This window comes from Nicotiana tabacum, chromosome 4, assembly GCF_000715075.1.
Source record: "Nicotiana tabacum cultivar K326 chromosome 4, ASM71507v2, whole genome shotgun sequence".
NCBI classification, from domain to species: domain Eukaryota; kingdom Viridiplantae; phylum Streptophyta; class Magnoliopsida; order Solanales; family Solanaceae; genus Nicotiana; species Nicotiana tabacum.
The window spans coordinates 115452160-115459213 of NC_134083.1; the positions used below are offsets into that span (position 1 = coordinate 115452160).

Consider the following 7054-nt stretch of genomic DNA (forward strand, 5'->3'; position numbering starts at 1 on the left):
CCTCACCATTTGTGAGAGAATAAGAGAAGATTGATTTAAACTCAATGATAGAACAAAGTTGCACGATAGAGAAAGAAAGAAAGTGAAATTTCCTAAAGCCATATATCCTCTAGAAGATAAGTACATACGTCTCCATACCGATCATCAAGACTCTACTAAGCTTGCTCATGACTCATGAGACCTATGCAACCTACTTCTCTGATATCAACTTGTCACGAACGAAAGCCCAACCAATCGAGGTCGTGATGGCGCCTAACAATGCTTGCTAGGCAAGCCAACACACAAGAGATGAATAGGAAGAACCTCTATAAAAGACTGACAATAGATTAATAACAAAACGTAAAGGCAATTCTGATACAAACACAATAAGTCTAAAACCAACATCTAACGCGAATATCCCAATATGTGAAGTCACAAGTACATGAGCTTCGGGATTATACTAAATACAATATTTGGAAAGGAATTACAATACTGTCTGAAATAAAATGGAAACAGTATATAGGAACTAGGAAAGTTATTCTAAGGCCTACGAACGGAATGCAGCTCTACTTTGAATCACTGCCTGGTAGCTGCTATGTACCTCTTAGAACTCCATTGGTACCAATGTCAGGATCTGCACAAAAAGTGAAAAAGTATAGTATGAGTACAATCGATCCAATATACTCAATCAGTGTCGAGCCTAACCCCAACAATGTAGTGACAAGGCTAAGACAAGACACCTGCTATAAACCTATGCAGTTATATATCAATAGCAACAGAATAACAAGTAAAGAAACCAAAGTAAAAACGGGATAGGGATATATGAAAGGGGCAACAATCAGAAACGTAAAGTAAAGTATCACAGAGTAAACATGTTTCAAAAGTATTTAACAAAAACCACAAAGCCAAGTTCACATTCCAAATATCAAGTAAAAGTAGTGAATTCAATAAATTACATGGCATCACCCTTCGTACTTTTACTTTCTTCCTCACCATATAATATAAACGGAAGTGCACGGTGTTGCACCCTATTTTGCACAGGTCAAAACAAAATACAATTTGTGGTTCCTTTGAGGTTAATAAAAAAAGTGTGGCCACCTAATATTTAAAGGTATACTAGGATACCTATAAGTCCATAAAGATCAACATCTTAATGGTTCGCTAAACCAGTGAGAATTCGGGTAAGAGTTCTAGTTATTCTAAGGAAAATGTAGCATCCCTTAAAATCCATATTAAAGTAGTTCTTTAAACTTAGGCTAAATATGGGGAAAGAATTATTTATATCCTAGTCAAGTAGTTGTTAAGGTTGCTAAAGGGGTCTATATGAAAGCCTAATTACAGTGATAAAATGCTTTGTCTTACTAAAAATGCTTGATTTGAAAATAGGTTTATAGCTTTAGAAAAGAATGCCTAATTTTAAAACTAAGTTATAAGACTTATTCAAAATAATGACTTGTTTAAAAGAATGCATGTGTATACTAATGCTAGCCTTTATGACCCAAAACGTGTATACCTTGACTGTTTCAAAAGACTCATTTGGTCTAAGTTATTTGACTTCCCAAAATAATTTTTCATCCTTATAAAACTACAGATCAATTTTGAATCATGCAATCATCCCTTTTCTGAAATGTTTTGTGCCAAATTTTCCTAAGTGACTCAACTGAAGAATTTTCAAAAGTGTTTCGCTTAAACTTGATTTAATTCTACAAACGCTTCTAAAGAAAACTCGTCAGAAAAACATAAGTGAATGAAAAAGAACATTATTGATAAAGTTGACGATACATATTCAGGTTTTTGAGGTTATTAGCCTTATAAAGTAAAAAAGTTATCTTAATCATATTTACCTTTTACCCTACGAGATTCTGATTATCCTAAGATCATTTTCTAAACAACCACAACAAAGATAAGATCACATAACATCACTGTTAGTTTCATAATACAACATATATATAGAAACAGGCTAACAACAGTAGTGATATAAAGTAAAGGAAGGGAACTGGACTCTGTGGTGGGCTGGCAATTATTTAGGCCAAATTTAAATTCAATCAGTAGTAGGCTTCAACAGACATGGATGCGACGAGGAGAGGCGGCCTAATTTATTTGAATTTGGGCCAGAGTTTACAATAAACTCAGCAGGCCCAATATGCTCATGCAAAAGAGAGGGAACTTAATTAGTACTTGCAGATAGAAGGCAAAAGCAGAAACATAACAACGAACATAAGTATGATCTAAAATAAACAAAGAAAAGCCAAATTTTATTTGTGATACCTCTTTAGAGATTAACTAAAGCCAATAACCAATGGTTAGAGTGAACTACTTTTCACTTACAAGGTTGTCCTATGAACCCGTGGCACTTCAGAGTTCACAAGGGTCTCTAGGGCCCCAAGCAGTGCTTGTGCTAGGGTGGGTCCCTTGGTAGTGAAATTAGGTCCACAACAAAGACATTATCTATTGAACTTTATTTTTCCATAGAGGTTTGAATACAAAACATTGACTCAAAACTTCAACTAAACTTGCTGGCCAGGTAGACCTAAACAGTCAACATGAAACAAGCTTTTAAGAAGGCCTAATGTAAACATGATATTATTTTAAGAATTCAGTGAGGTGAAGGCACACGTAATTTTAGAATAACACCATATCAAAGAACATCATTTTATGAATGAAGAATAAATCTAAACATTATGACACAGATAACAGGATGCTAGATATGTTTTGTGTTTCAAATATTCTCATCATTTTAATCATGGCTAAAGGCACAATCATCATCACATATGGCTATGAGGTCTCAGAAATCCCTTAAATGGTTTCAATAGCTTAGAAGGAAACTTAGAATCCTTTCATATGTAACAACACATATAGCTTCACTGTCTCAAACAAACATAGTCAAATGAGAGTCACATAGGTAAATATTGTCAACAGTATACTCCTTTTGGCATACTTACTATGTTAAAGACGATTTCAAGTCTAGAATGTCATTCCAAATTACCTAAGGTACTTACCAGAGTTTTAGCCAATATAATCACTCAAACATGTACTCATTTATTGGGTTTCAACAGAGGCCTAGTGCCTTACTCAGGTTAGACAAAGACACAATACTAACACACATGGCTTTACACTTAGTGAGTCTAAGTCCTTAGAAACTCAAACTCTAAGGAAACTAAACCAGCTGCAGGACAATGACTTAGAGACAAACAAATACATAGTCAGGTGGATAGTTCATGATCACACTTCATTGAGTATCAAGCAGCCTAGGTTAAGTATTTTAGACTTAGAATTAACCTCACAAAGGTCATGCTAACAAAGAAAACAATAATAGCTATTAAACAGAATAGGGTGATTAAATTTTGATCTTAAGTAGGACCCTATAGGTATGGTATCTACAACAAGGCAACATTATGATAAAAAGGGTGGGATTTGCAGTAAAGACAACAAGGAACTCAAATCAACAATGGTTTAAACTAACAGTCCAAGCAGTACAAACTTCAGCAGCCTATTGTGAACTTAGACCACTAAGCCTTATAGGCATGACTTTCATAACAAAACAGTAGTATGATGATAAGAAGTATCATTTACATACCAACAAGCAAACAAATATCTTCAAAGCAACAAAGGTTTTAGCCAACAAAGTAAAATCATTGTTAAACCATGAACATGTAACATGCTAAGTAAATAAATCTCACAACATACTTCATATCATGTTCATTCTAACTAGGTGAGAAAAACAGGGCTGCCAATATAAGATTCAACACACTTTAGACAAATCAAGTAGAATAACTACACATGATAAGTTATGAAAAAATTAAATCATTGAAACGAATTGAATGAAGGCGCACTGACTTCCTTAGGGCAGCAAACCAAGGTCTTGACTTTAGCCGTTAGGAACTAGTGCCCACAGTCAGCTCAAGAATAGATTAGCTTGACTAGAATTGAAAGAGATGAAAGAATTAAAAAAAAGAGAGCAAATAGACATATATTTTAAAGCTTTATTGTAGTTGCATTTATTTATGTTGATTCATTGTTAGGTGAAGGCATTAAAGCAGATATTTATAGCCAAAGATTAGGGATTTTAGGGTTTGTGTTTTTGAACTCTCAAATTCAAAATTGATAGAAAATAAAGAACAATAATGAGCACCGATGAAAGAACTTATGACGATATCAAGGGAAAAGATAAAAAAAAATCAGAGGGAAAAGAGAGTGAAGATTTACCTTCTCAAAAGTGACGAAATAGACTAGCCGTTTGAAGCCGATGACCTCTGAACAAAGCCTTTACCCATAGGTCCCCACGTTTGATCTCTGGGTCGTCAAACGTCACGTTGAGGTCAAGATTCCTCCAAATATGAAGGGTACATGCGAGCTTTAATGGAGGATTTGAAAAATGAAGGTGCGATGATGATATCATATGTTTTTCATGTTTGAATCTAGGATTTTGGATTTTGATATTTTAAAAGAGATGATGGAAATAGAAATAATTTCAGCTGAATTCTCGGCTAACATGATGATGATGGTCTCACAATGGTCTTATAGTGATTTTGCACTCATTTGTGATATGTTTTAGGGAATTCAAAGGTTGGAGAGGATGAGAGAGAGATGAGAGAAAGGGGTAATGGGGTGGCTGGCAAATGAGTGGAGTGATTAGGGTTTAAGGGGTCTGGTATGTTTTAAGTGAGAGAAGAAAAGTGGACCGTTGGATGAGATGGATCAACGTCTCAGAAAATTTGTACTAAAGATAAAAGAAATTCAATCATGGGGAATAAAATAGGGGCCGTTGGATCATTTTGATCCAACGGTTGAGATTAAAACTGGCAAAATTAAAATTAAAAGGGAAAAGAATGATTAATCTGGACTGTTGATAAATGTGATCAACGGTCCATGTGAGGTGTGTTTGAGCTGCTGATGTAGCAAAACGGGATTGATGGAGGGGATATGGCATGAATTGCCAAGTAGAAAAGGGTGGTTGCATTGATTTTGGGCCTGGACGGGTCAAAGACACTTTTTGGGCCATTTTATTGGGCTTTTGTAAGAAAAGGTTGAAAATATATTGAACATATGGCCATTATAATTAGAATCCATCTATTGCAAGTATAATCCATTTAAATATTAATCCCTTTTCATAATTAAATTAATTAAACTTCTTTAATCCCAATAAGATATAATAAAGTATAATTGACGGATATAATATTAACAAATTTTTATAAGCTAATTTCATATTTTCAAAATGGTTAAAATATATAATATCTATATTAAAATCACAAAAAGCCGATTGATTAATTAATTAAAATAACATAGGTGATATAACTGTAAATCTTAAGATTAAATTACTATTGTATAATTATGGGCATATGATTAATATTAATAACCATCATTAGTTTTAGAAAAATAGGTAACTTGAATAATAATTTAAAAAAATATCTTACTATGTTATTCTTGATCAAGAAGCGTAATAAGTTCATTAGAAAAAAGGAGGGCCAAAATTGGTCGTCGACAGCTGCCTATCTTTGACCAAAGATGATAAAAGATTCTAAGGGCAAAGAAATTGACTCAATGACCGATTTTGCCCGGACTTTAGGCACATACTGCAAAGAAAGCATATGGGGTTGTGAAAACAATGAACTATGAAATTATGGCCGAATTATGGCTTTTGAATCACCTACATACCCTTGGCTCAACGAGGATCATGCCATATATAATTTTGGAATGATGATTTGAGGAGAGTTATGCTTGCAGGGATTGCCCCAGTATTGTGTTATGATGATACTGTAAAATGAAGAGATTTTGAGATTCAAAACGGCTTCTGAGTCGCAGCTTGATTAGAGATTTTGATAGTTCGGACTTTATTGGTCGAGTTGAGCTAGAGACTTATTCCTTGGCTTGCTTATGAGTTTGACGTCCCTCATCAGTGATATGACCTGGTTTGCTGCTTAGAGGTAGTTCCACATTGTAGCGTCTGACCTGCAAAGGGAAGATACACACATACCCATATATTGTGAAGGATATATAATGTAAATATGTGAAATGATAATGCTTGGCTACCAGCAAGCCTTAATTTGGGATCTCTGGGCGATGGGATATTTGAATTTGAAACCTCCGAGTCGTGGAGTATTATTTGGGATTCCGGGGATTAGGTTTTTTTTTGAAGCCTCCGAGCTGTGGAGTATTATTTGGGATTTCGGGGAATGAGTGTTTGAAATTTGACTTTGAGGTTTAGCTAGGTTGTGTACAATTCCAAAGTTATCAGAGCATTTGACTTTGAATTTTGACTTTGAATTTTGACTTTGAACTTTGACTTTGAATCTCTGAGTGATGGAGTATTTGGCTTTAAGCCTTCGCATGGAGGAATGTTTGAATTTGAATCTCCAAGTGGTGGAGTGTTTGACTTTGAACTTTGATTTTGATCTTTGAATTTGAATCCCCACGTGGCGAGAGGTTTGGAATTTTAAATTAATGAGAATGTAAAAGCGCATGTAAGTTGCATAATGAAAATGTCAAAACATTCAAAATAAAATAAGGATAGAAGAGAGCATGCCTAAGCGATACTCTTGACTGCAGAACCATTTTTCTAAGTTTGGCCCCTCTGGTTGGTGGGACTAGATTTGCGGCCGCTGATCGGCGAGACGTATGACATAATTTGAATGAACCATCCTTCGATTGGCGAAGCTGGCGACGAGGTTTGCAATAATCTATTTGAAATATCCGATTTGGCGGAGCGACGTGATAGCTTTACAACCAATGGTGTGTCCTGGTCGGACCTTGCGATTGTACAATGGGCTCCAATTGGCAAAGCGGGTGGTGCGATCTGTACACTGTGCTTCCATTGGCAGAGCTAACATATGACTGTACAAGGTGCTCTGATTGGCAGAGCACACAGTCCAATCTATACAAGATACTCTGATTGACAGAGCGAACGGTGTGATCTGTACAATAGACTCCGATTGGCAGAGCAAGTGGGCAACTCTAGTTATATTGGAGGTTTGGCTCCGGGATACCTGCAAAAGTTAAAAGTTATGAGATTGAAATGAATTAAATAATGAGGTAAAAGAGAGTCGAAAGCTCATGAGATTGTCGTGAATTTGGCAAT

The 7054-nt window shown here is 35.4% G+C and overlaps 1 long non-coding RNA gene across 1 annotated transcript; it reads right to left on the reverse strand.

Annotated features, from left to right (window-relative positions):
- Positions 1 to 306: 306 nt before the first annotated feature.
- On the reverse strand, positions 307 to 4604 carry LOC107822576 (uncharacterized). Its single transcript, XR_001656350.2, has 2 exons — positions 4186 to 4604; positions 307 to 613 (listed from the first exon to the last, which is right to left on the reverse strand). It is a non-coding gene; the product is annotated as an uncharacterized LOC107822576 (long non-coding RNA).
- Between the last annotated feature and the right edge of the window lie 2450 nt (positions 4605 to 7054).